Raw genomic sequence first — 26,466 nt, 5'->3', positions numbered from 1 at the left:
GTCACTATATCAAAAAGACACGGGCACTCGTATGTTTATCGCAGCACAATTCACGATGGCAAAGATATGGAATCAACCTAGTGCCCATCAACCAGTGAGTAGATAAAGAAAGTGTCGTGTATATATATATACATACACCATGGAATACTACTCAGCCTTAAAAGAGTGAAATAATGTCTTTTGAAGCAACTTGGATGGAACTGGAGGCCATCATCCTAAGTGAAGTAACTCAGGAACGGAAAAACAAACACCTCATTTTCTCATGTATAAGTGGGAGCTGAGCTGTGGGGATGCAGGGTCACACAGAGTGACTTCAGGGACACTGGAGACTCAAAGGGGGAAAAGGAGGGGTGAAGGATGAAAAATCACCTGTTGGGTACAATGTACACTAAAAGCCCAGATTCCACCATATGCAACTCATTCATGTAACGAAAAGCCACTCATACCCCCTAAATGTATAGAATTTTTTGGGGGGGTCTATAGACTGCTTTATTATTAGGTGTGGTGGGAGACTGCAGGAGCCACCCTCCACGCTGAGTGCAAGCCTTCAAGCTGGGCCACGGGGAACGTGGATGGGGCCATTCTGGGCTGTGCTTCCCTCACTGAACGTGCTCTCCACTAAGACCCTGGCTGCAGCATATACTTTTGATTTTGGCCTTTGATCCTCAGGACAGGAGGCCCTAGGAGTGGATATGATGGGGTGTGGGAGGGCTTCAAGGAGAATGGCCTGGAATCTCTTGTTCCCTGCTGGGGAAGTTTGGCCCAGGGCTCTGGGCTCCTGCCTGCCCTCTCTACCCCCATGCCTGGCTGGTGGGAGTGGCTCAGCCTTCAGTGCAGCCCAGGTCCCTATGGTGCCTTTGAGTGGCAGGCGGGGCCAAGTTCTCAGCCAGGGTCCCAGGTAAGCAAGAGCCCCAAGAGGAGCTTCGGGCCTGCTGAGGCAGCAGGACTCATCCAAAGGAGGGTGATGCCTGGAGTCAGGAGGAGGATGAGCAGAAAGAGGCAGCAACCAGGCAGACACCCAAATCTCTTTTATTGGGGGGGAAATGGGCCTCTTGGGGGCAGGCCAGGGGCCCTCACTGCATGGCTTGTTCATTGGCGCTGCTTCCCCAGTCTTGGGGCTTCTTTATCACGCCTGGCAGCCTTCGTGTGCTGGAGAAGGGCTCGATTCGCAGTGCTTCGAAGGCATCATCCGCCCTGAAGGCCAGCCCCACTGTGGCTGGGGCCTGTGGCCGTGCTGTGCGGCTGGTGAAGCCACACTCGCCCAGCGTCTTGCCGTCATCCAGGAGCTGGTCGTCCTTGTACAGCCGCTGCTCGTCGGGCGGCCGCTTGAGGATGCCCTGGACGACGCGCTTCAGCTCGAACACAGTGCTCGACTCCTTGGCGTCCGTGAAGATGGTGGTCTTGTGGCGCCGGATCATGAGGAACACGTCCATCTCGGCGGCTGCCTCTCCCCTCGACGCGCCGGCGCCGACAAGAATTGTTTTAAAAAGATGTCACAGGGATGCAGTCAGCAAGATCCAGACTGGGAGAAACTGTAGCATAAATGATCTCATTTCTTCAACCAAAACAGTGCAGAGACAAAGAGACGACAGACAGAGGGATGGGGGACCTCAAACACATACCCATCAGTCACAGCGTGTGGACCTTATTACATCCGATTCAGACAAACTATTAAGACTAGAAAGTTCAGCCGGGCGCAGTGGCTCACGCCTGTAATCCTAGCACTCTGAGAGGCCGAGGCGGGCAGATCGCTCGAGGTCAGGAGTTCGAGACCAGCCTGAGCAAGAGCGAGACCCCGTCTCTACTAAAAAAATAGAAATTATCTGGCCAACTAAAAATATATATAGAAAAAATTAGCCAGGCATGGTGGCGCATGCCTGTAGTCCCAGCTACTTGGGAGGCTGAGGCAGGAGGATTGCTTAAGTCCAGGAGTTTGAGGTTGCTGGGAGCTAGGCTGACGCCACGGCACTCACTCTAGCCCGGGGCAATAGAGCAAGACTCTGTCTCAAAAAATAAAAAGACTAGAAAGTCCTACAGCATTTAAGAGATGATTAGAAATATTAACACCCACTGGATAATCTTTTGATGTTAAAGAATTGTTCATTTTAAATAAATAAATGTTTCAAGAATATTAAATAATCAGCAGGTTCAAGAGTATGTATTTTTAAAAAATATTTGTTGGAGAAAAAAAGAACGAATGCCACCTCGTCCAGAAATCCTCTGTGGCCACTCTGCCCTTGGCTTTGTCAGGTCGCCTCTTAAGCTTTCCTTAGTGCTAAGTTACCTGGGACTCTGGGGCAGGGGTGTCTGCCTGACCATCTCCCCACACACGGGAAGCCCTTTGAAGGCAGAAACTGGGCCAGGTTCATCTGTGATTCCGGCACCTGGCCCTGGGCCCAGCAGGAAGCTGGGCTAAAGGAACGCTTGTTGAATGGAGGAATGAGCGTCCTCCTGCACCGGTCTGTCCCTCTTCCTGACTCTGCTTCCTCCTCTCCCCACCCTGACAGGTGCCAAGGAGCCAGCGCCCAGGCAAGCTGACGAGAAAGGCCTCTCCAGCAGGAACTTCCTGAGGCGGGGCCGCCTTTCTTCCCCCATGCAGAGCACTCCAGGCAGGGAGGGGACAAAGCCCAAGGCAGGCACTGCCTCTGTCACAGACATCGTCTGGCTGGAGCGTGTGGCGGGAGGAGGAGGCTGGCAGGCCTGCCTCGGACCGGAGGCCTGGCCCAGCTGAGCGCTGCCTGGCCAGCGGCCAGTCGGGAAATGCTTGATGATTCGAATCATGTAGCTGCCCGGGAGGAAAGGATCTTCCTCCTCCAAGAAGGGGAAGTGGGACAGGCAGGACAGCCCAGAGATCTGGTGCTGAAGGAGGAAATTTCTGAGCGAAGTTCTCACACCGGCCAGCTCTGGGAGATCTCCCTCCCCAGGAAGGCTCTGGAAGCCTGAGACAGAAGCTCAGGAGGGTCAGCCCCGAGGCCAGAGCCCTGGACTGCAGCCTGGGCTGACCCCCTGACGGGGGCTCCGAGTGAAGCGTAGCTTCAGCCGGGCTAATTGCTCCGGCCTCCCCCGACCCTGGTCCTGGAGGCACCAGGAGGGCCCCGCTGTTTCCCCACCCCACGCTTCCCTTCCCCCAGGAACCACACAGGGGACAGTAAACGCCGGACTCCTTAGCTCTGGCGCTGGGGCCTCCGCGGCTCCGAGGGTCATGTAGTTCATTCCTGCTATTTGCTCGACTCGGACCGTGAGCCCCCTCCCCAAGTCTGGCTCCAGAAGAACCAACAGGTTCAAGAAGAGTTTACACACGTGGCCTGCAGAGATTTACCTAATATTTACTAAGTTATGGCAGGCCCAGCCACTGGAGCCAGGCTGCCCCGGTTCTGCTGCAATTCTGGATTAACCACGTGTGAGCTGTGTGACCTTGACGAGTCCCTTCCCTTCCTCTGTACTTCTGTTTTTTTCTTTTTTAAGAGGAAGGGTCTCACTATGCTGCCCCAGCAAGTGCAGTGGCCAATCACAGGTGTGCTCACAGCTCACTGCGCCTCCAACTCCCGGGCTCAAGCCATCCTCTTGCCTCAGCCTCCCAGGCAGGTGGGACGACAGGTGCACCACCGAGCCCAGCTTCTGCCTCCATTCTTCACCTGTGACCACATGGATTCAAGTGTCTGCCCTCTGGGGAGGTAAAAAGGCCCAAAGGAGAAAGGGTATGTGTGTAAAACACGTGGCAGGCTGCAGGGTACACAGGGATTTGGGAAGCGATAATCTTACTATTATTAGTGAACAAAGTAAGGTTTAAAAAGGAGCCGGGCCTGGATCTCTGGACCAGACCCCCCTAAGGCAGATACATTCTTCCCCACCAGAGTCAAGACCAGTCTGCTCAGAGCAGACTTGAGAGGCAGAGGGGAAAGACCCCAGGCTCTGGGTTCAAATCTCAGTGCCACCACACACCAGCTCTGCGACCCTGGGCAGAGCCTAGTACCTAACCTCACTGAGCCTTGGATTTGCCTCAGACAGGCCTTCCCCGTCATGGAGGGGTGGCAGGCCCTTCCCTGTTGCTTTTGGCCCTGGGCAGTGCCAGGAAATTAGGGAGATGATATATGTGGGGCTGTCCCAGGCAGGGGTGAGGTGACATAATTTCTTTTCCGAGATACTTCTGTCTGCGCAGCTCAGAGGGTGACGGGGTAAAGCCCCAAGGAAACGGGGAAACCCCTCCCCACCCCAAGGAGGGTTCCTGCCAACAGCCAGCCCCAAGCAGAGGCACCAGGGAACCACCCAGCAGGGGCGTCAGGAGTCCAGATGCCACAGCCTGACTGCTGGGATTCACACCCGATCCACCAGTTACACACCATTTACTGGGCAAATGAGCTTATTTCTGAGCCTGGTTCCTTGTCTATGACTGGGACGATGACAACAGCACCCACCTCCTGGAGCTCATATGAGGATTAAGTGAGTTAATATATCTGGCTACGTCCTCGGAGCAGCACTGCCACTCAGCTAATAGGAGCTGCTACGGTGACAATAATTCATGACTGCTGTCATTTCTTCTCCCAAGACCTTCTTGGTTTTCTCCAGAAGACTCGGGTTTCCTTCCTGCTGGCTTCCACACAGAGCATGATTGGGGCCTGTCACCCGGATGACGATAACGAGACTTACTATGTGCCCGACACTGAACTAGGCATTTATACCCGTGGAGCTGTTTCATAGTCAAGGGGCAACAAGACCACTGGACTCACCTACTCATGTTCCTATTTGTTGTGACCCTAGGATCTGGGGCAGGGGACCTGCGTTATGGGAAGAGCTGGGAGTGGGAGTGGTTCCCATATTATATTACTTGGCACACACGTGTGCTGGGAGATATTAAAATATTTGCACCTGACACCAACTGTGTGACCTAGGGGACATGGACTTAACCTCTCTGAGCCTCGGCTACAAGGATGAATGAATACATGTACGTGAAGCGCTTAGAAGAGAGCCTGATTCATGCTACATTTTAAAACTTAAACATAGCTGTAATCCCAGCACTTTGGGAGGCCGAGACAGGAGGATTGCTTGAGGTCAGGAGTTCAAGATCCCGTCTATACAGAAAATAGAAAAACTAGCCAGACGTGGCGGTGTGCATCTGCAGTCCCAGCTCCTCAGGAGGCTGAGGCAGGAGGATTGCTTAAGCCCAGGAGTCTGAGGTTGCAGTGAGCTATGATGATGCCACTGCACTCTAGCCGGGGTGACAGAGTGAGACTCTGTCTCAGAGGAAAGAAAAAAGAGTCTGAAAACTGTCTCTAAGTAAAGAAAAGGGGAAAAAAAACCCCACTTCATATTGATATATGTATCGATTACTCCTCTGAGTACCTCTAGAGGAGTTGACACAAGGAAACTGAGGCACAGAGGTCACACAAAGTCACATAACTCATAGTCCCTATTAGGTGTTACTCCCTATAAGTATTCATTTATTCAAGCAATTGTATTAAGTGCCTATGTGCACCAGGAAGCATGGTACCTATAGATTCAGCAAATGATGGTGTGACTATTACTATTATTAAAGAAATTAAGGTTGTTTGGGACTGGGGGGTACATCTGTGAACAAAACAGACAAGGAGACTGGTCAGAGGTAGGACACTGGGGAACTCATTCCTGACTACAGGCCTTTGCCACCAACAGGGAAGCTGCCACCCAGGGACACTGGCTTGTCCTACTGCCAATCACTAACAAACCATCCATGAGCTGGAGTCATCCGTGGAGATCTGGGAAGGGGAGCTGGGCTCAGCCTGGAGCAGCTCACCTGTCAAACCCAGAGGGACAGCGCTCACAGGTCCTCCCATGGCACCAAGGCTGGCCAGGCCACGGAAACCCCTGCCAGGTGTGGCAGCTTTTCATGAATTCAAAAGTCATTAATGCTTGCTGAATGCAGGCACCTCGTTAGACGGTGAAATTCACGAATGATTCAGACAGGGTTCCTGCCCTCCAGGAACTGAGACTTGGAGCCAGACACTATGCAGAAGATCAGGTTACAAAGGGCTCAAGATTCCCGAGCAAAGTCTCGAAAAACAGCCGTGATGCCAACTGGCAACCCAGGCGGGAGAGCCCTGCAGGGAAGGGAACAAAATGCGAGGGGCTGCGGGACACAGCTAGGTGAAGACCTTCAGCCTGGGATCCTGACCTGAGTTTGAGGGCTGGTTTTGCCATCAATTTGACCTCAGGCAAGTTGCCTTGCCTCCCTGAGCCTCAGTTTCCCTCTTTGAAAAATGATGATAATACTTTATGGGCTATTTTAAGCACTCAACAAGTTCGTGAATAAGAAATGTAATCCTAGCACTCTGGGAGGCCGAGGTGGGCGGATCGTTTGAGCTCAGGAGTTCGAGACCAGCCTGAGCAAGAGCGAGACCCCATCTCTACTAAAAATAGAAAGAAATTATATGGACAGCTAAAAATATATATATATATAGAAAAAATTAGCCGGGCATGGTGGTGCATGCCTGTAGTCCCAGCTACTTGGGAGGCTGAGACAGGAGGATTGCTTGAGCTCAGGAGTTTGAGGTTGCTGTGAGCTAGGCTGACGCCACGGCACTCACTCTAGCCTGGGCAACAGAATGAGACTCTGTCTCAAAAAAAAAAAAAAAAAAAAAAAAGAAATGGCTTTAAAAACTGAAAAAGATGATAGAAGCCTGGAAACTAAGGCTGGGAGGGTTAAAGTGGCTTGTCCAGGGTCGCATAGCTAATTAAAGCAGAACTGAGATCGGCCCGCCCCATCAGGATGCGGGGGCAGGCCCAGCCCCACCTCAGCTGAGCTGACACTCCGATCCCATGTTCCCTGGGCAATTTGTTCAGCAAGACCAAGGGAACAGGCAGGACACTTAATTCCCTGGTGCAGGGTTTACCATTTACTCGCTGTGTGACCCCAGGCTCATCACCCTCCCTCTCTGAGCCTCAGTTTTCTAACCTGCAAAAATAGAGATCCCATTTGCTGTGCTGCCTACACGTAAACGTGGAAGGCTCTGCCAACAGGAGAGCACTTTCCACAGGCAAAGGAGTGTCATGGTTAAATGACAGTGTGAGCTGATGGAAAGCCGAGGCAGAGCCTGGCGGTCCCCAGACTGAGCTGGGGAGAGGAGCTGAGCTTTCAGTTGCGCAGATGGGAATTCAAATCTCAGGTCCTCCACTTGCCAGCTGGGGGAACTTAGGCAAATTACTTCCCTTCTGAGTCATTTTCCTCACTTGAAGATCGGGCCATTATCAGGATTGAGTGTGTGAACGTATATACAAAGTATCTGGCAGAGTGGCTTGGTGCGTAACAAATATTCAGTAAATGTTAACAACTTCCTACTGCTATCATTACTGCCATTGATAGTATCGTCAAGCGTGAGCCAAGGGTGAGCCGGACTCTTTTCAGGAGGACCTGAAACCAGTCACTCTAACTTTAAGCTTGGGTAGTTACCAGGCCCAGAAACCTCCCTCCCCCTTGAGACTGAACTTGGGCATAGCCCTGTGCCCCACAGAAGGTTCCCACCCCTCCCCACCCCAGCGGGGGGTCCTGGTGCAGCCTGGCTGGGTTCCTCTTGCTTTCGCAGACCAGGAAAAGAAGACCAAGGAGCACCGTGACACATAACTGGGTGCCACCTGGGCCTATCCCTTCCCCACCCCTGCCCACACAATGCCCAAATCTAATCTGGTTCTGGAACGTCCTTTCATCTTGTATGCCAACTCTAATGAGTTGCTAATGGCTACCTGGAACACTATTTAGAAGGAAAGTGAGCAGCGGTTGATTAGTGATGTCTGACAGGGGTGGAAGGCGGGGGAGCGGTAGCACGCATGCCACCTATTTGCCATCCAAGAACCAGAAAAGTCCTAAGGCCTTGCCTTACTCATATAAGCCACAGTTGTTGGGCAGAAGCTGAGAAAGGGATTGCCCAAGGCTACACGGCCTGAAATGGCCCGGCTGGAATTCACACCCAGGACCCTCTGGGTTTCTGAGGATGCTCCCTTCTAGGATTGTCATTTCCTATCCATTACCTGGGAGAACAGATGCCACTGCCCAAGCAAGAGTGCCCATGCATGGTCCCCTCCCTCTGAGGCCGCCCACCCCCATGTCATTTGCAAACTCCAGAGACAGATGGCTCAACTGAAAACAAATGTATACAGCAAGGTCCCCTAAGGGCTTGTATCCAAACATAAAAATTTGAATCCAGATGCCAAGCTGATTGGGCAGGAGGGCATGCGACCTGGATTTGGGTCTCACTTCCACCTTCCAGACCTTGAGAAAGTTACTCAACTTCTCTGGGCTTCCCTTCTCTCCTTTGTAAAATGGAGAGAATGACAAGCTAAATACAATAAGGTCATTCAAAGGGATTAGCTCAGTTTCTGACAGAGTAAATCCTTCAATGTCAATTACAAATGGTGCCAAACTCAGACATGGTTTTTCTGCTTTAAGATGGCGCCACAGCGATAGGTATTCAGTAGAAACCACACTCGTGTACACCTACAACCATTCTGTTTTTCACTTTCAGTATAGTATCCAGTAAAATTACATGATATATTCAAGATTTTATTATAAAAATAGGCCTTGTGCTAGATGATTTTGCCCAACTGTAGGCTAATGTAAGTGTTCTGAACACGTTTAAGGTAGGCTAGGCTAAGCGTTAATAAATATAATGGTGTAGGTTAGGTGTATTAAATGCATTTCAACTTGTGATATTTTCAACTTGCAATGGGTTTATTGGGACATAATCCCATTGTGAGTCAAGGAACATCTGTATAAGGATTAGGTCAAGAAGAAAACCAAAAACAGCATTTTCACACACAAAAAAATACTAAGGTGATTAAGGCATAGGCTTGGACAAGCTGTTGGAAGGAATTCTGCTTATATCCAATATCTTAATAGGCTAACTGACCTAAAATGTGAATTATTATCATTGATTTTAAAATAAATAGGGAACTGACTCTTCTAGGAAGATGGGTTATGTCACTCACATCACGCAGAAGGAAGCAGCCTTCAGTGGGAGGATTGGTAATAGTAGGGAATGTATTTCTTACTTCCCAGCTAGGGGAGTCTGTGCCTCAGTTTCCCCATCTGTAATGTGGGGATAATAGCACCTGCTGCGCAGGGCTGCGGGAGGACCAACTGAGCAATCACAGGTGAGACACTGAGCACCACGCCTGGCATGTCAATGTTAGTGGTCTATGGACTTTTAATGGGGGGGGGGGGCACTTAATGAGGCCGAGAGATCAGAACCGCTATTCAAGTGCTTAGAAGGAGTGGAGGAGGGGAAGCAAGACTCAGGATCACCTGAGACATTTTGTAACCAGAATGGTGGCAGATGAGTAAGTTATTAACTCCTGGATGTTCAAAGGCATTTACATCAAAGTGGGGACAGGTGGAGAGAGAAAGACACATGGTCCTCAGAAAGACCAAGTCTGGCAGGGCATGGTGACTTGTGCTTGTAATCCCAGCCCTTTGGGAGGCCAAGGTGGGAGGATCGGCTGAGCCCAGGAGTTCAAGACTGCAGTGAGCTATGATCACACCAGGGCAAGAGTGAGAAGCTAGCTCAAAAAAAAAAAACAAAAAAAAAAAAAAAACGCAAGCCTGAGATAGTTCAGTGACCGCCAATAAGAGGCCTAAGGATTCCAGGAAAGAGACCTGAGAACCTCAGCCCGAGAGCTAAGAAGGTCCACACCCTGTTGCTATATTGACATAGTAAAGGTGGACCAGAGAAGGCAAGAGATTGACCTAACAAAAAGTCACATGGCAGATCCTTTTCAAGGTGGCACTTATGGTTTTTCAAATAACAATTTGCTTTGGCCACCTAAACACTTTTTTAAAGAACCCAGCAGCTTACATACCTGACCAGGTGAAGTTCACACACCTGAGTCACAAACTGAGATCTGGGATGATGAGGAAGTGTCTGTGAAATAAGCCGGGGTAGAAGAGGGGGTGGTTTGGAGCCTTGAGGGCCAGGGCCTCACTCCAGGGTCTCTGAGGTCTTATTCCTAGAAATAACCTTCCAGTGTCCTCCTTCCTCCCTTCCCTGGGCCAGGGCAGGGTAACAGAGGCACCTATGGGAGAGATTTGAACCCAAGGTGTCTTCCCTCTGAGCCTCAGTCTCAAATGCAAAAGGGGGCAGGGGCAGGTGACTATCAAAGGCAATGTCTGAAAGTTTCTGGTACCCAACAGTGCTCACAAAACGCTACTTCCCACACTGGGCACATTTCTGAACTCTACAGGAGCAAGGACCAGGGGCCCTGAGCTTACTGTCAGGAATCCAGGCTCCCCCTCGTTCATCTCGTACCCCGACAGCAGTGTATTCATGGAGACCTTCTAGAATCTCTTATCTGGGCAGCTGCCTCCAGAGGCCCCGCACTTAACCATCAGGCTTCATGGCCTCTCATGCTGCCCTCCAGCTCAGAGTCTGAGATGCATGCTGCAGCCACTGTGGCACCTTCCTGTCGTCTGTCCCCAGGCCTTGGCTCCCAGAAAGAGTATGAAACAGAGAGCCGTGGGTTCAGAGTGCAAGATCATGTTTCCTGTCCGTGAAGTGCGTGCACACCAATGCACAGGGCTGTTGGGAGCGCTGGGTGAGGTGGTAGGTGTCAAGCGAGTCCCTTCCTTGCTGGGGCTGCGCAATATTTAGAATGAAGCACCCAGGGCTGCCTGTCCCCAAGTGGGAAGACCCTAGGCCCAGCTGGCTGAGCCTTGCCAGGCTGAGGCTCTGTCATCCCCAAACCTCTGGAGCCCTCAGACTCTTCCTGGAGACCACCAAAGCAGGAAGAGAGCTCCTTCACCTAGCTGACATGTTTCGGAGACGCTGCCAGGCCACGGGAGAGGGGCTGGTGTCCATGTGTTCCACATTCCTACTGAGCCCCCTGAGGGCCAGCCAGGCCTCATACAGCCATCCGAATGAGATGTGTGTCCCCTTACACGACCTGACAGCATCCAGCCCAGAAACTGCAAACTCAGAAGGCAGGCAGGTGCGTGGGCGCCATGGGGACCGTGGCAAATCACATGGAGCAGCTGCTAATCGGCTGCAGCCGTGGTGGCCAGGCAGGGACATAGCTCAATATGACTGCATCTTCTGAGCTTTCAAGAGATGCCAGAAACCCCTATTTTTATGTAAAATGAAATCGCCCGGTTTTACAACACCAACAACTTAATTAAACTTTTTCAATCATTGCAGAGTCAATAATCCGCCACCCCACTCCGTGCAGCCTTGGGAGGGCAGTTTGTGACAGACCTCCCCTAACCCAGCACACAGTAGGCCATAAACATTTAAGGACCAGTTGATTGAATGACACCCATCCCAAGTCTTAGGGAAGTCCCGTCTCTTCACTCTTGCTCCTCAGATTTCTTGGTTAACAGACGAGGAAACTGAGGCTCAGAGAGGGGAAGTGACTTGCCCAAGGACACACAGCTAGCTTGTCAATAGCCCAAAGACTTAAACTCTGCTCTCCTGAGCTTAAGCTCTTTTTCCACCAACCCAGACCATCTGCATCCTCTCTTGAACAATTATTTTCAAAAAGTAGATACATATACTAAGGATCTACTGTGGACCCAATGCACGCTAACTTCAGGAGAGTGGTTACCTTTTGAAAGGTCATGGAACTTAGAGCCAGGAGACTGAATGCCAGGTCCACTCTGCCCCAAGCAGCTGGGTGACCCTACCCAAGGCCCCTCTCCTCTCTGGGCCTCAGTCTCCCTCATCTGCAAAGGAGCCAGCGGACGGAGCCAGCACCTAAAGGCCTTCCAGCTGAAATTCTAGGCTTTTATGAGGTCTCCTCTCTGGCCAGTACTCTGCGTTCTCGGATGAATATAAAATAGTAATAATAATAATAATGGGAAGGGTGAGCCCACACCAGCCAGGAAAGAACACTACAATTTTTAGTGAAACCTGACTCCTGGTTACTGGAATTCAGAAAGAACCGTGGTAATACTCGGGCAGTTTAACCACCATCCTACAATTAAACAAAAACACATCTGGTTTAACTTCGTCCCTGTTGCTTCCCCCCACCCCCTACCCTCATCTCAAATTTTACCCCTTAATTTGAGAAATCAAATTCAATGCAAACAATTGATTTCATGCCACAGTGAGGCTGAGAATTTAAGCATGGAAAACTTTAAGCACGGAGTTTTTCTGGGAGCAATTATGACACGTGGGGTGGGGGGGTATGGGCAGACAGAAACATATGGAGAATGTTCTCTAGACACCAAGCATCACATAATGATGTTGGGGGCCTACTATGAACCCAGCACTCAGAGGCAAAGTGACTTGCCTCAGGTCACATAGCTGGGGATTTGACCCCAGAGCCAGGTTAGACCTTTGTAACCTAAACAGGGACTTCCCTCTGGCCCTCAGTATCACCCGGTGGGGGTGGAGTTAACTACCATTGAAACTGCCCCACGGGAACTATTAACTTCTCAATAACAATCCATACTGGTTTAGCCCAAAGCTAGAAAGCAATTTATGATCTTGCTAGCCCCTCATAGCAACCCTGCAAAGTATATATTTAGTAACCCACATTATAGATGAGAAACTGAGGGTCAGAGAGGGGAAATGACTTGTCCAGGGTCACACAGCAGTGCTGGAATGAACCTCTAATCTACTGCTCCTAGCTGCTCTCCAAAAGTGAGGACACGTCCAGAACAAAAACCCCAACGTACCGCACAGCTCAGCTCCAATCTCCCAACGATGACAACGTCGTGCTGGGAAGCCGAGTCAGCATTCCTGTGGCCACGGAGATTTCTGAGTGCTGGCTCTCAGCACGGTGTGCTCACTCTCCTCATACAATGTTCACTTGGAGCTCTGGGCTTTGCATGAGTAAGTCCAGATGGACTGATTTCAAGGTGAGAACTCCAGGCTATTCCTCTAGATCCTACCCCCTGGATTAAAAGGCCTCATGCCCAGAGATGGATACAACATGGTGATCACCAGACTCTCAATTCTAGACACACAGCTCCAGCCCCAGCTCCCCAGGCGGCATCTGTGTGTCCTTGGGCAAGTTGCTGCCCCTCTCCAAGAGGATCATGCCTAGCTTGCAGAGCACGTTGGGTATGTAAGTCACAGGACACAATAGGGCTGAATTTGGTCCTGAGCTGGGACAAGGCAGGAGGCACTGCAGAGATAATAGCTCCAGGGCTGTCCCCAGCATGGAGCTCTGGGCTCCCAGCCCAGGTTGAGTCTAGGATGGTAGAAAGTGGAATCTGAATGCAGGCAAGGAGGGCACCATGCCACGCCACATGTGTAGCCCAGCAGGGAATGGGCAGGGCCTGGGCAAAGGTGGGTGACAGATTCAGAGGCAATGACATAACCCTACACCAAGTTTCAGCATTACATTTTCTGCTAAGACTAGAGCTGGTGATAGCTAATATCTTCCTAAGCACAGGCACCGGCCAAACACTTGGCAAGCATTAATCCTATCTAGACCTCACTACCAGCAGGTACTGTTGATCTCTGCGCTTAAAGGAGAATGGGGGGGGGGGGGGACAGTACTGGTTCCAGGTCACACAGCTACGTTGCCTTGTTTATTAGTGAGGGCTAAACAACATCAGCTGATCCATTTTACATGTGTTATTGCAACTTAATCTTCCTTGTGCATCGCCTGATTTCAATTCTAAAATGTCAATTTTGACACTCAATTTCAGAGCCTGAAAAGAATTATTATGCAAATGTCCACTCCGAGGAGGGCTTTTGTCTGTTTAATTTGCTGCTACATTCCAGGCACCTAGAACAGAGCTTGGCACAAAGCTGATGCTTGATAAATATTTGTTGAATGAAGATAGCATTTTTTCCTGGTCTCAGTTCAGTTTTATTCCTCACAATAGCCCCATGAGAGAGGTGTACACCCCTTTTTACAGATGGGGCCACAGAGAGAGACAAGGACCATCACCCAGCCCTGTCTCCCTCCACTTGGGACACTGGGGGAGCTGTGTCCAGGGACCTCTTCCGCTTAGGTAATCCAGAGGCTTCAGCTCAGGAGGGAAAGGAAGCAGAGGAAGAAGATGGGCAGGGGGTCGGTGGGTGGGGCAGGACCAGGAGGGGACAATTGCCTGTTGAGAGGATTAAAGATTTGGAGGGGGCAGGTCTGCAGGGGGGAGGGGGAGGCGTGGCTGAGCCCAGGAAGGGCCAGAAGAAAAAAAACAAGGCTCAGCCCCCCATCTCTCAGGCAGCAGAACGGGAGTAGGAGGCTGAGGTTGCAGTGTTTGGTGTTCTAGGTTCAAATCCGGATCCCACCACTTGCTTAAATTGTCTAAGCCTCAGTTTCCCCATTTGTAAAATGGGACCATGCATGTTGAGGTGTAGAGCAGGCCCTGGCACACAGTAGGCATTCAACACACAGTTGCTGTCATCTTCACTGATGTGGGGAGCCAACCCCTGCTTCCCCAGGAAGCTAGGCCACCTGAGGGGTCTCTAGTGTTTCCCAGGGCCTGAAGGCCCTTCCTGGCCTGAGAATCGCCCCCTCTTTTGATCTGAAGAGTTTCTCTCCTCCACCCAGAGGCTTTTGTAAAGGCCCCCTCCCCAGCCCCATTATGTGTTGACAATGTGGGGAGGGTGGGCTGAGTCTTTCCACAGTGACTGTGACCCTGCGTTTAACCATTTCTTACCAAGACCGGGCAGGGGACCAGCCCCGGCAGCCCACTTTACCTGGGCAAAGTCCAGAGGGGGTGGCAGGCTCCTTAGGCTTTGAGGGTTCCAGAGTTTTGCCCCGTGGCTGCTGTGTCCAGCCCACTCCCAAGCAGACACCAACCCGCGATCCCCCGTCCCCACAAGGCCCCTGGACCTGAGCGCCTCCCTCCCTCGACTCCTCCCAGCTCAAACTACTCCTAGTTCAAACTACTTTAGACTCCACTCAGACAGACCAGCCCTCTCCCCGGGCCGGTGTGGCGAGACCTAGAGGTTGCCAGAAGGGACGCGGGGAAGGGCACCAGGCACGGGGGCCGGGGGTTGGCAGCCTGAGTCTCTGGATCTCAGACTGAGGAGGCACCGTGGGCGCAGGTGCCTGGACCGAGGTGGGGGGGCGCGTCCCAGGCGGCGGCCCGGGAGGTAGGAGAGCCCGGGACTGCAGGGAGGTCCCGAGCAAGGTCCCCTTAGCTCGCCGGCTCCGCGGGCGCCAAGTCCAACCTCCAGCCGGGCCCGGCGCGCCCGCCGGGAACCTCCGATGCGCGCGAGGACGCGAGTGGGACAAGTGGCTGGGGGCGGGAGGCCCCTGCCCTGCCATTTCGATTCAACATTGGGGCCAACGGAGGATGCAGGAGGGGCCGGGATCGACCGTGCACGCTGGGGTCCCGAGGAACTGGGGAACAGTGTGTGTCCTTACCTGCGCAGAACTCGTGGGCGAGGGTCTGTCCTGACACGAGTGCGTGGGACCGGCGAGCCGGAGCCGCGGGCGCGAAGTGGCGGGAGCGCGACGCTGCCGGGGCCAACTTCCCCACCGGCTTATAAAGGCGGCCGCGGGGCCTGAGCGCGGCCCGGCCGCACTCCCTCCCTACCCCTCCCCTCCCCTCCCCTCCCCTCCCCTCCCCCTCTCCCGCCCTGCCCCCGCCCTGCCCCCGCCCCGCCCCGCCCCCGGCCCCAGCCCCGCCGGCCGATTGCGCCGCGCGCCCAGGGCGCCCCCTGCCGGGGAGCGGGGCACGCGCCCCCGGCTCCGCTCGCCCGGGCCCGCGCGGTTGGGCACCCGCGCGGGGTGTCGCCGCCGTGCGGTCCCGCGGGGCCGGCGCGCTCGGGCTCTCTGCCTCCGGGCTGCCCCCGCCCAGCCCTTCCTCTCTCCGGGAGGTCGGGCTCCGACCGCGCTCTCTGTGCGCATCTCGTTTGTCTTTGGCCGGCTTCATTCTGTGTCTCCGTGGGTGTCTTTGTCTCCAGCCGTCTGTCCGTCTGCCTCTCTTTCTGGCGTCTGTCTCTGTCCGTCTACCTATCTGGTTTCCTCTGGGCTCCCTATGTCTCTGTCCGTTCTGTCCACGTGCATCGCTGACTCTCTGTGCTGTCTCTCTGTCTCCTTCCCCCTCCAGACCAGACTGCTAGCCTCTCTTCCCTGCCCCTGGGCTGTGTCCCTGGCTACCGCCTGAGGGAGCAGAGGGGCACTTGGGGGGGGGGGGGAACCAGAGGGACCATACCCTCTTTCCCTCTCCTTGGACAGGGAAGGGGCCCAGGCAGGGATCTGATGACTGTGTCCCACGTGTCCCAGCCAGAGCCCCAGCACATGTCTCCTGGGAGCCAAAGGAGAGGCAGACACTTCCAAGGCGGTGGAGTCAGCCCAAGTCCAAAGCTCTGCTCTGGTGGCCTTGGCCAAGTCACTTGACCTCTGTGGACCAGCCTGCCCCTGTTTGACTAGCAGATGCCTGGCTTCCCTCCCTGTGTGGTGCTGGTGTGAGTCATGTGAGACAGGGCTTGGGAAGTGCACAGGAAACTCTAAAATTCTAAGCAAACGGTGGGGGGTAGGGGGCAGATGTGGGTGCTACAGGCCCTGTTCCCACTCCGGGGGGAACCAGCCCTGATGGGACCACCATCCCTTTCCTCTGAGAACCAGACTGAGTTTGAATTCTGCTGACAATTTCCTACCAAGAAGTCCCCCTGCTCTGTTTGAATGCCTCCAGTGATCGAGGGCTCACTGCCTCTTAAGAGGAGAGTGGGTCTTAGTGGCCCTTGGGACCGCCTGGAACAATTGTGCCTCTAAGCCACAACAGCCAGGGATTTGAAGGCAAGGACTGGGAGCCCCATGAGCCCTGTTTTCCTCAATATCGAAGCCCCAGTCTTCCTGCCACCTTTTTCCTGAAGGTCGTAGGAGGGAGCTGAGGCTAGAGCAGAGAGGAGAAGCTGTCAGTGCCCGGACACCCAATTCCAGCCCAGAATTCTCTCTCTTACCTACTCCATATATTGCGCATACATTATCTTCCAGCAGCACCATTTTACAGCCGGGAAATTGAGGCCCAGGGAGAGCACATTTCTTATCAGTAAGGTCAGAGCCAGGACTTAGGGCCTGGCACCAGAAACCAAGAATGTCTGTATTTATTTTTGTTTGTATTTTTAGTAATTGATACTGTTTACAGGAGTGATAATAAAGTTTCCGTTTTTAAAAAGTGAGTCAAAATATTGAGCAAATACTATTTGGTTATGCATGTCATCAGTTAGGTGAGAATGGCAAAAAGCATAGAGGTGGCAACCGAATGAAGTTTAGGAAAAGCCATTCTCTAAGAAATTGTAAGCGCATCACCCAGCGCTGAGCGGAAACATGGGAGGGGCTCAGTAATAGCTCACAAATGCCAAAGAAGGGTTTAGGGATTGCAAGAGACTTGAGATAATGTCACCATTGAAGCCAGCCTGGGGCAAGTCCCTAGGCACAGAAAGTCTGCTGGTGGCAGCTCCTTCGGATGCTGTCGACACCACAGGATGGAGACCTGGACCTCGAATCAGGAGAGCTTGCTGGTTGAGCTGAGCAAGGCACTCTCCCTGTGGAGGCCCAGATTCCCTCTGGCTGGTGGGACTGGACAATCTCTAAATGCAGCCCGGATTCCAGGATTCCAGAACCACTCGCTGAGCTGATGGGAAGCAGCTCATTGCATCAGATTTCTCTCCGTGATTGCCCTGGGGCACCGCTTCCTTGTTGAAAACAAACAAATTGGACTGCTTGACGTCCAGGCTCCCTTTGCTATAAAAGCTGATTATGTCTTTTTCTTTTTGAGACAGGGTCTCACTCTATCACCCTGGCTAGTGTGCAGTGGCATCATCATAGCTCACTGCAACCTCAAACTGCAGTCACACGATCCTCCTGCCTCAGCCTCCCAAGTAACTGGGACTACAGGCATGCACCACCATGCCTGGCTAATTTTTTCTATCTTTGGTAGATATGGGGTCACTCTTGCTCAGGCTGGTCTGAACTCCTGAGCTCAAGCAGTCCTCCTGCCTTGACCTGCCAGAGTGCTAGGATTGTGAGCCACCATGCCTGGCCCTGATGACGTCTTTTGATTCTTACAACAGTTTTGTAAAGTGGTCAGGGCAGGCATTTGTAATCTCCACTAGAGATGAGGAAACCCAAGGCCAGAGATGTTACTTAGTTAAAGGTCAGCGGGAGAGGTGGGGTTGGAAGCCAGGTCTGTTGACTCCCAGTCCAGAGCTCATTTATTCCTTTTTTTTTTTTTTAAGAGACAAGGAGTGGCTCTGTCACCCTCGCTAGAGTACAGTGGAGTACAGTGGTGCTATCATAGCTTACTGCAGCCTCAAACTCCTGGGTTCACGGGAGCCTCCTGCCCCAGCCTCCCAAGTAGCTGGGACTATCATGCCTGGCTAAATTTTTAATTTTTTGTAGAGACAAAGTCTCACCATGTTGCCCAGGCTGATCTCAAACCGCTGGCCTCAAGCAATCCTCCCACCTTGGCCTCCCAAAGTGCTAGGATTACTCACACCTGTAATCCTAGCACTTTGGGAGGCTGAGGTGTTGAGACCACACCCAGCCTCAACACGTATTTATTACACGCCTACCATGTATGCACCAGGCACTGTTCTAGGAACTGGAGACACAAGTGAACACACAGAGATGTTCATCCTCGTGGAGCTGACATTCTAGTTAGGGAAGAAAGATAATACACAATAAACATTACAAATAAGTGAATTAGTAAATTAGAAGATAATTCAGATATGGACAAAGGGCTAGGGCACATAAGGGGGACAGGAGTGCCAGAGGGAGGGAAGCTTATGGCACTAACTAGGGTGATCAGGGGAGAGAAGATGAGATTGGAGGATTGGAGGAGGGAAGAAGAAAGAGGGGTTGAACACAGGCTGCTGCATCTGATGCCTGGGCTCCTGGACAGTGGACAGTGCATGACCCGCCCTCCCAGGACCAGCTGGAACCCCCAGACCTCCCCGGTGCTAGGCTTACCCCTCCAGTCCTGCCCCAGCCCCTGTCTTAATCCCATCTCAAGCCCAGCCCTTGCTCCAGCCCTCGTCTTCTCTATCTCAGTCTCCTCTCACAGACAGTTCCAAGCCACAGTGTCCCTTCACACCTACAGCTCCATCTCTGGCCCCTTCCGGGCAGCCAGCCCTGCCCAGAACCATAAGAACCAGCCAGGAGGTGCCCTTAAAGGAAGCCCCCCTTACCAAGGCCTGGGGAGCCTGTCCTGTGAGAAAACCCCATTGTTCAGCAAACAGTGTCCTCATTTTGTCCTTTATTTCTAAAGGGACTTGTGAGCAAGTGCCAAGCTCTGAGGGGGAGCATGTTGGTTCCTATTCTCAGCCCTCGAGAAGGCTGCAGGCCAAGAGGAAGGATCAGGGCTGTGTGCTGGGGCTGGATTCCTGAGGCCAGAGCGGATTCAGGCAGGCCCGGCCTTAGCAGTCCCGTGGCATTTTCCAGAACAGAGGCAAGAAATAAGTCATCCCTGCTGGGCCCAGGACACACGTGTTTCTGTAACCCCAGCTACTTAGGAGGTTGAGGTGGGAGGATCGTTTGCACCCAGGAGTTTGAAACCAGTCTGGGCAACATAAAGAGACCCCATCTCACAAAAAAAAAAAAAAAAAAAAATGGAGAAGGGGAAGGGGAAGGGGAAAGGAGGAAGGGGGGAGGGGGAAGGGGGGAGGGGGAAGGAGCCATCCCTAATAAGCAGGAAAAGAGCTTGGCTATATCCAGGATGGCAGAGAAAAAAATCTCTTCCTCCCCTGACACAGGGCTTTCATCATCTCTAATAAAATGTTCTGGAAGATTCATCCATCTTCCTGCCCATCCATCTCCCTGTCTTCCATGGACACACCTGAGATGGGCCTTGGAGATGCACCGCTTTAGCATCCCGCTTCCTCTTAGACGCAAATTCAGGGACCTGGGGATGCTTTAGGGCTTGGCCCATGGCAGGCTGATATTGGCCAGATTGGGGATTACTTTAGCAATATTCTTATAGACTTAATAGGTGTCTGCTCTGTTTGTTTCTACTCAAACGCATGGACTAGTAACCCGATCCAGTGACCTTACCACGTCTTTGTGTCAGAACACAACCTGGGAATATCTGTCTCCTGACCCCTGACCGTGGCCTCTGTGCATCCCCCCAGCCCTTGTTTTAATGGATGGCCCCGATCTGGGTAGGTCAAAGCCGTGGGCAGGGGGGAAAGGTACCACTAATTGGCTTTTTGTCCTCAGTCCGCATCCCAACAGGAGCATAAGATTAAGAGCTGGGTCTCCTTGTCAAACAAAGGAGACTTAACAGGACATGCTTGGGAGGGACTTGAGAGGTCTTCAGATTTATACCCCGCTAAGTCTTCCACCTCCTGGCCTCTACTTACACTAAATCCAGCTTGGAGTAGAGAATTAAGCTTTTTGGCTGGAATCCTGGACTCTCCATCGACTTGGATTGCAGGACTCAGGTAGAAAGGGCCTCTTGTGGCAAAGCCGTAGTTCTTCCCTCTTTCCTTTCAAACGGGCCCATTTCATAGGAAGCATGTTTCTTTCTTGTAGGAATTTGCTAATGACCACAAGAAGTGGCCAACCAATTCAAAATCCTGAGGTTTTCCCGCAAGTCTCCTAAAAGAGCAGCCTCGTAGGTATATGGTTTGAATTCTGAGATTCAACAGGCTACGACGTGGCCAACCCTTCAACTACCAGCTATTTTAGAATCGCCAGCTTCCCAGCCAGGGAAGCTGGGGCCACCTTTCCTGCATCTACCTCCTCAGCCCTGCAAGTTCTGCAGTGTCGGGCCTATTACTTGCAACATCCCCCTTCTGGTCCCAGTTTCTTTATCAGTTAGAAAGTTCTAAGTAGTAGAAAATCCAGCTTCTCAAACTGGTTTTGAAAATCAAGGAATCTATTGGCTCCTTCACTGAACCGAGAAGTCTGTATTCAGGAGAGTCTTTTATGGTGGCTCAGGGATGTGATCAGGACCTGGTTTCTCTCTCCTTCCATTTCTCAGTTCCTCTTCTTCCTTCTTGGCCCCGTTCTCACCCAGGTGGACGTTCCCAAGTGATAAACAGAAGTCACCTTTAATATATCAAAAAAATGAAAGCTATTTCCCCAAACCTTTCCAAAGTCTTGGAACTGAGTCTCCTGGGCCCACCATCCGACATGGGCTCCCTGCACCAGTCCCCACAATGATCCAGGCCCACCCATGCAGAGGGGGTGGGGTTGGACCCCACCCAATCGGCCCTACAAAGAAAAGAGTGGAATGGGTGCTGGGAGGCAACTCAGGAATGTCCCCCACATAATGGCTTTAGGATTTAGGCAAGTACTCCCACTTGCTTGCATTTATGGAGGACTTTATATTTGCCAAAGCTCTTTGAAATAAATAACAATAAAAGTATGTTATATGTGTAAAGTCTACTATGTTTTAAAATATATATTAATAAATATCTATGTTCATGCTAGAAAGTTTAAATGCAAAAAGAAAAAATAAATTAAAATACTTCATAACCTTATCACACAGAGATAACCCATTTAACACCTTGGTATTTATCTTTTCGAGTCTACTTTAAAAAAATAACTTTATGGCTTCATGGAGGGGTTGGGAGTGGCGGGCATTCATGCCAGTAATCCCAGCACTCTGGGAGGCAAAGGCGGGAGTATCCCTTGAGGCTGTTTCAGGCTAGGAGTTTAAGATCAGCCTGAGCAAGAACAAGATCCTGTCTCTACAAAAAATAGAAAAATTAGCCAGGCCTGGTGGTGCACGCCTATAGTCCCAGCCACTCGGGAAGCTGAGGTAGGAAGATCATTTGAGCCCAGGAGTTTGAGGTTGCGGTGAGCTGTGATGAGGCCACAACACTACAGCCTGGACAACAGAGCAAGACCCTGTCTCAAAAAAACTTTAAAAGAATGGGAGCATAGGGTACATATTGAGGGTCCCTGCTTTTCTCATATGATATCAACATTTTCCCAATCCCGTCCGAGTTTTTAAGCCCGTTGGATCCATTATCTCACTTACTCCTCTGGGTAGGGCTATTCTGATCCCCATCCTACAGATAATGAAAGGGAGGCTTGGAGGCCAAGCCAGGTCCAGGCAGCCAGCATGGGAGTCCCAGCCCAGGCCCCTACACGGGTGTCTCCCACTCTCCATGGGGAGAGAAAGGATGGCTCATTCAGGAGGTGCCCAGCAAGTATTCGTACTTCCGGAAGGTGACAGTGACCATGCTCTGCACCTCCAGGACAGTCCAGTCCCCTCGCCAGCCTCTTTTTAGGTGGTCCCAGAGGTCTCTGGGCACTCAAAGTGAGAAACACCAGTGGGTTTAATGTTTACCACCCCAAAGCGCAGTGTCATGGTGACCCAGGGACTCTGGACTCTCTCCCTACCTGCAGGCGGAAGGCGTGGTCAGGGCAGAGAGGGGCAGAGGGCAAATGCTCCTCCTCAGCTGCCAACCCTCCAGCTCGAGTTTTCTGTGTGGGTGCAGGGCTGGAGAGGGCATGTGATGAGGTGGACTCGGGAGGCCTGAGCCCCCACCTCCTAGCAGCCTCCACTGGGAAGGCTGCAGTGATAGACCATGGCCTGGCCTCAAATCTGCCTCCACTAGCTGTGTCCTTGAGCAAGGGAGCCTCTCTGTGCCTCAGTTTCTTCATCTGTGAAACGCGAATAATAACACCTACCACAGGCCAGGCGCAGTGGCTCATGCCTGTAATCCTAGCACTCTAATAGGCTGAGGTGGGTGGATCGTTTGAGCTCAAGAGTTCGAGACCAGCCTGAGCGAGAGCGAGACCCCGTCTCTACTAAAAATAGAAAGAAATTAGCTGGACAACTAAATATATATATAGAAAAAATTAGCCGGGCATGGTGGCGCATACCTGTAATCCCAGCTACTCAGGAGGCTGAGGCAGAAGGATTGTTTGAGCCCAGGAGTTTGAGGTTGCTGTGAGCTAGGCTGATGCCACGACACTCTACCCCGGGCAACAGAGTGAGACTCTGTCTCAAAAAAAATAAATAAATAGGCTGGGCGAGGTGGCTCACACCTGTAATCCTGGCACTCTGAGAGGCCGAGGTGGGTGGATTGTTTGAGCTCAGGAGTTCGACACCAGCCTGAGCAAGAGCGAGACTCCGTCTCTACTAAAAATAGAAAGGAACTATATGAACAGCTAAAAATATATCTAGAAAAATTAGCCGGGCATGGTGGCACATGCCTGTGGTCCCAGCTACTTGGGAGGCTGAGGCAGGAGGATTGCTTGAGTCCAGGAGTTTGAGGTTGCTGTGAGCTAGGCTGATGCTATGACACTCACGCCCGGGCAACAGAGTGAAACTCTGTCTCAAAATAAATAAATAAATAAATAACACCTACCACAAAGAGTTGTTGAGAAGCTTAAGTAAAATCATACCTATAAGTCCCTTGGAAGAGTATATGGTACATATTAAACATTTACTATTAGTTGCCAGTAATGGAAAATCACTCCTGCTGGATTAACGAAAGAGGGCTTTATTAAAAGGGGGTTCGTCCATGACAGCCAAGGGCAGGAAGGCAGCCGGGACCCCAGAAGAGACTGCAAGCAGGGACTGGATCAGTCACCAGTCCAGACCATTTTCTGTCTCTGATTTTCTTCTCTCTGTGCCTTTGTTCTTTTCTCCCTGTAGACCCATTTCCTCCTCCTCCCAGTTGCAGCAGGACCTGGCTCCCCAGGGCTCCCCAGGGCTCCCCAGGGCTCCAGTGCATTGCAATTCCAGTGCCCAGGAGAGGGAATTGGATTGGCCCAGCTAGGTCACATGTCCACTCCTGGTCCAATCAACCGTAGATGAGGCCGGGATCATGCAGTGCCAACATGGCAGCTTCCAAAGAAGAGGGCATTGGCCTGTAAATGGGCTGAGACACCCAGATAATGAGATTCAATCATCCTACTTCCTTCCGCAAAAATCACCTTTCCTCCTTGGTTCTACAGCTGAGAGGACACATGCTGCTATGGTTTGAGTGTTTGTCCCCTCTCAAACTAATGTTGAAAGTTACTTTCCATGTGGCAGTGTTGAGAGGTGGGGCTTTTAAGAGGTAGGTGGGTCATGAGGGCTCCGCTCTCTTGAATGGATTTATCCATTCATTGATTCAGTGGATTAATGGGTTAACGGGTTAATGGATCAGTGGATTATCACCGGAGTGGGACTGGCGGCTTCATGAGAAGCAGAAGAGAGACCTGAGCGAGCACAGTCAGCCCTCGCCACGTGATGCCCTGTGCCACCTCAGGACTCTGAAGAGAGTCCCCACCAGCAAGAAGGCCCTTACTGGATGTGGCCTCTCAACCTTGGACTTCTCTGCCTTCAGAACTGTAAGAAATAAATTCCTTTTCTTTAAAAATTACCCAGTTTCAGACAACAGGAAAATGAACTAAGACACATGCTCACCCTTCCTCTACCACACTTACTCAGAGAGCCAGCTTCCTGGGGAGCCCCACCCGCAGCACCTATTGCGCCAGGTGGCCTTCACAGGACAACACACACACACCCCCCTCTAGTCACAGCTCATTAGATCAGGTGCAGCCAATCCCTAGACTTGTTCTCTGACTCAAAAAGAGGAGCTAGGCCAATCAGGTTCACAATCAGAACCTGGACTAAGCAACTCTGAGGGGAGGGGAGTTCTGGGCCAGGAGGGATGAAAGCTCAGACTGTCCTGGGTGCTGGGGGCCAAGTGAGCCGGGTGGGATCTGAGGAGCTGAGACAGGAGAAGAGAGCAGTTACCCAGAGAGAAACTGAGGTAAGAACGACCCACAGCCAAGACACTGGACGAGTGGTTTCAGTCTCTGGCTTTCCAATTCCCATTTCCAGTACAGGAGAAACCTGGCTGAGAGTAGCTTTTCTGAGTCGGTGGAAATCCGTGGAATTTCCAGTTACAGCCTCACGATCCTGCTCACCCAAATGTTGGTTTCATGTCACTAAAAACGCCCTGACCAGAAAATCTCACTTCCTAAATTTCTCCCTAAAGTGAGCTGCTTTATTTCTCCAGGGAGAGAAGACACAACCAACCCACTCCCTTGTTTCCCTTGCTTCAAGCCCCGTGGGTGGCCATGAGCCCATGTGTGCGCCTGGAGCACGCACAGAATCACTTCCATTTAAGGCCACTTTGGATCCTGGCTCACACCATGGCAGTCTCCTTGTCCCAGTGTCACCTGACCTCCCCAGGAGAGAGGAGACAGAAAGCAGCTTGCCCAAAATGGTTTGTAGAGACGAGCATTATGGCCACCAACTCCAGGGCGTGGGCGCTGTGTCCCTGAGGGCAGGAGGGGAAGGTCCCCAGCACTGGGCGGGCAGAGGGGAACCTTCTCCAGGCCTCAGAGCTGGGCTGGCCATGGCATGTCAAAATATTTCCTTCAAAGAAGTACCAGTCTTGGTGCTTCTGCACTTGGTTAGATACAGAGGCTGCTCATAGACCAGGCAGCCACTTGTAGGGACAGAGGTGGGTCAGGATCTGGCACAGATGCCCCCTCCCCACCTCTCCTCCTTGCCCAGCAGCGCAGCCAGACCTGGCTCCAACCTCCTCTCTCCTCCACAAATCTTCAACAGAGGTTTATCTGATTCAATGTTTTTGAGACAGAGTCTTGCTCTGTTGCCCTGGCTAGAGTGCCATGGCGTCAGCCTAGCTCACAGCAACCTCAGACTCCTGGGCTCAAGCGATCCTCGTGTCTCAGCCTCCCAAGTAGCTGGGACTACAGGCATACGCCACCGTGCCTGGCTAATTTTTCTATATATTTTTAGTTGTTCAGCTAATTTCTTTCTATTTTTAGTGGAGACAGGGTCTCGTTCTTGCTCAGGCTGGTCTCAAACTCCTTACCTCGAGTGATCCTCCCGCCTCGGCCTCCCAGAGTGCTAGGATTACAGGCATGAGCCACTGTGCCCGGCCTCGATGAAGGTTTTTGGGGGAGCACCTACTACGTGCTAGGACCCATGCGTAATTAAGTGATGCACACACTCGCACACACATACTGTGTCCCTCCTTTATAGGAGCCAGTAGTAACACTGAACTCTTATTTCCTTATTTATAAAATGACGATGGTGGCTGAGGCGTGGTCTGAGGCCTCACCCTGCTCCGCCAGTCTAGTAACAATGCGCCTCTCCTTGCTGCTGTGTGTCATGACCATGGATGTAGACTATTTTATTCCTCATTCTTGTGCCATTTTCTGTACCTTCCAAGCCAGAAACTGTGTTTCCTGATCTCCCTGTATCCCCAGTGCAGGGAGTCTGGGTGGAATAACTCTGATAATTGCCTGCCTGGGAACCCAGCTGGTGCCAGGGAGATGGGACAGGTTCCCGACCAACTGGCTAAAAAGCTGACAGGGGACTGACAGTGCAGAGTGACCCTGACAGGTGACACGTCCATATTCTGAGCCTGAGTGAAGCAGCAGCCCCTGGGCTGAGCCAGATCCCAGCCTCTCCCTCCCTCAACCAGTGATCACTCTAAGAAATGTGCTCAGTGTACCAGGAATGTGGGAGAAACCCCCTAAGTCTAAACAAAACCCAAAAACAAACACTCAACAATCTCATCCAGAATTTCGCAATCTACAATCCAGAAGTATAAACTAGTTTTAATTTCAGTGTACATGTTAGGTATGTGTTTGTCATTTAATGTTGTT

General features: G+C 51.9%; 1 protein-coding gene and 1 pseudogene across 2 annotated transcripts in view; both read right to left on the bottom strand.

Annotated features, from left to right (window-relative positions):
- ALPL (alkaline phosphatase, biomineralization associated) overlaps positions 1 to 15,355 on the bottom strand; it is a 58,111-nt gene extending 42,756 nt beyond the window's left edge. The window contains exon 1 of one of the 2 annotated variants that reach the window (XM_069479470.1): positions 15,292 to 15,355. The gene's annotated coding sequence lies outside the window, so the exon portion shown is untranslated. The remainder of the gene's footprint in view (positions 1 to 15,291) is intronic. The other variant, XM_069479469.1, reaches the window with a different exon arrangement.
- Positions 1,011 to 15,348, bottom strand: LOC138390497 (elongin-B pseudogene; annotated as a pseudogene).
- Positions 15,356 to 26,466: the final 11,111 nt, after the last annotated feature.

This window comes from Eulemur rufifrons, chromosome 8 (genome assembly GCF_041146395.1).
Source record: "Eulemur rufifrons isolate Redbay chromosome 8, OSU_ERuf_1, whole genome shotgun sequence".
Classification (NCBI taxonomy): Eukaryota; Metazoa; Chordata; class Mammalia; order Primates; family Lemuridae; genus Eulemur; species Eulemur rufifrons.
This window is presented reverse-complemented; position numbering and strand designations above follow the sequence as displayed.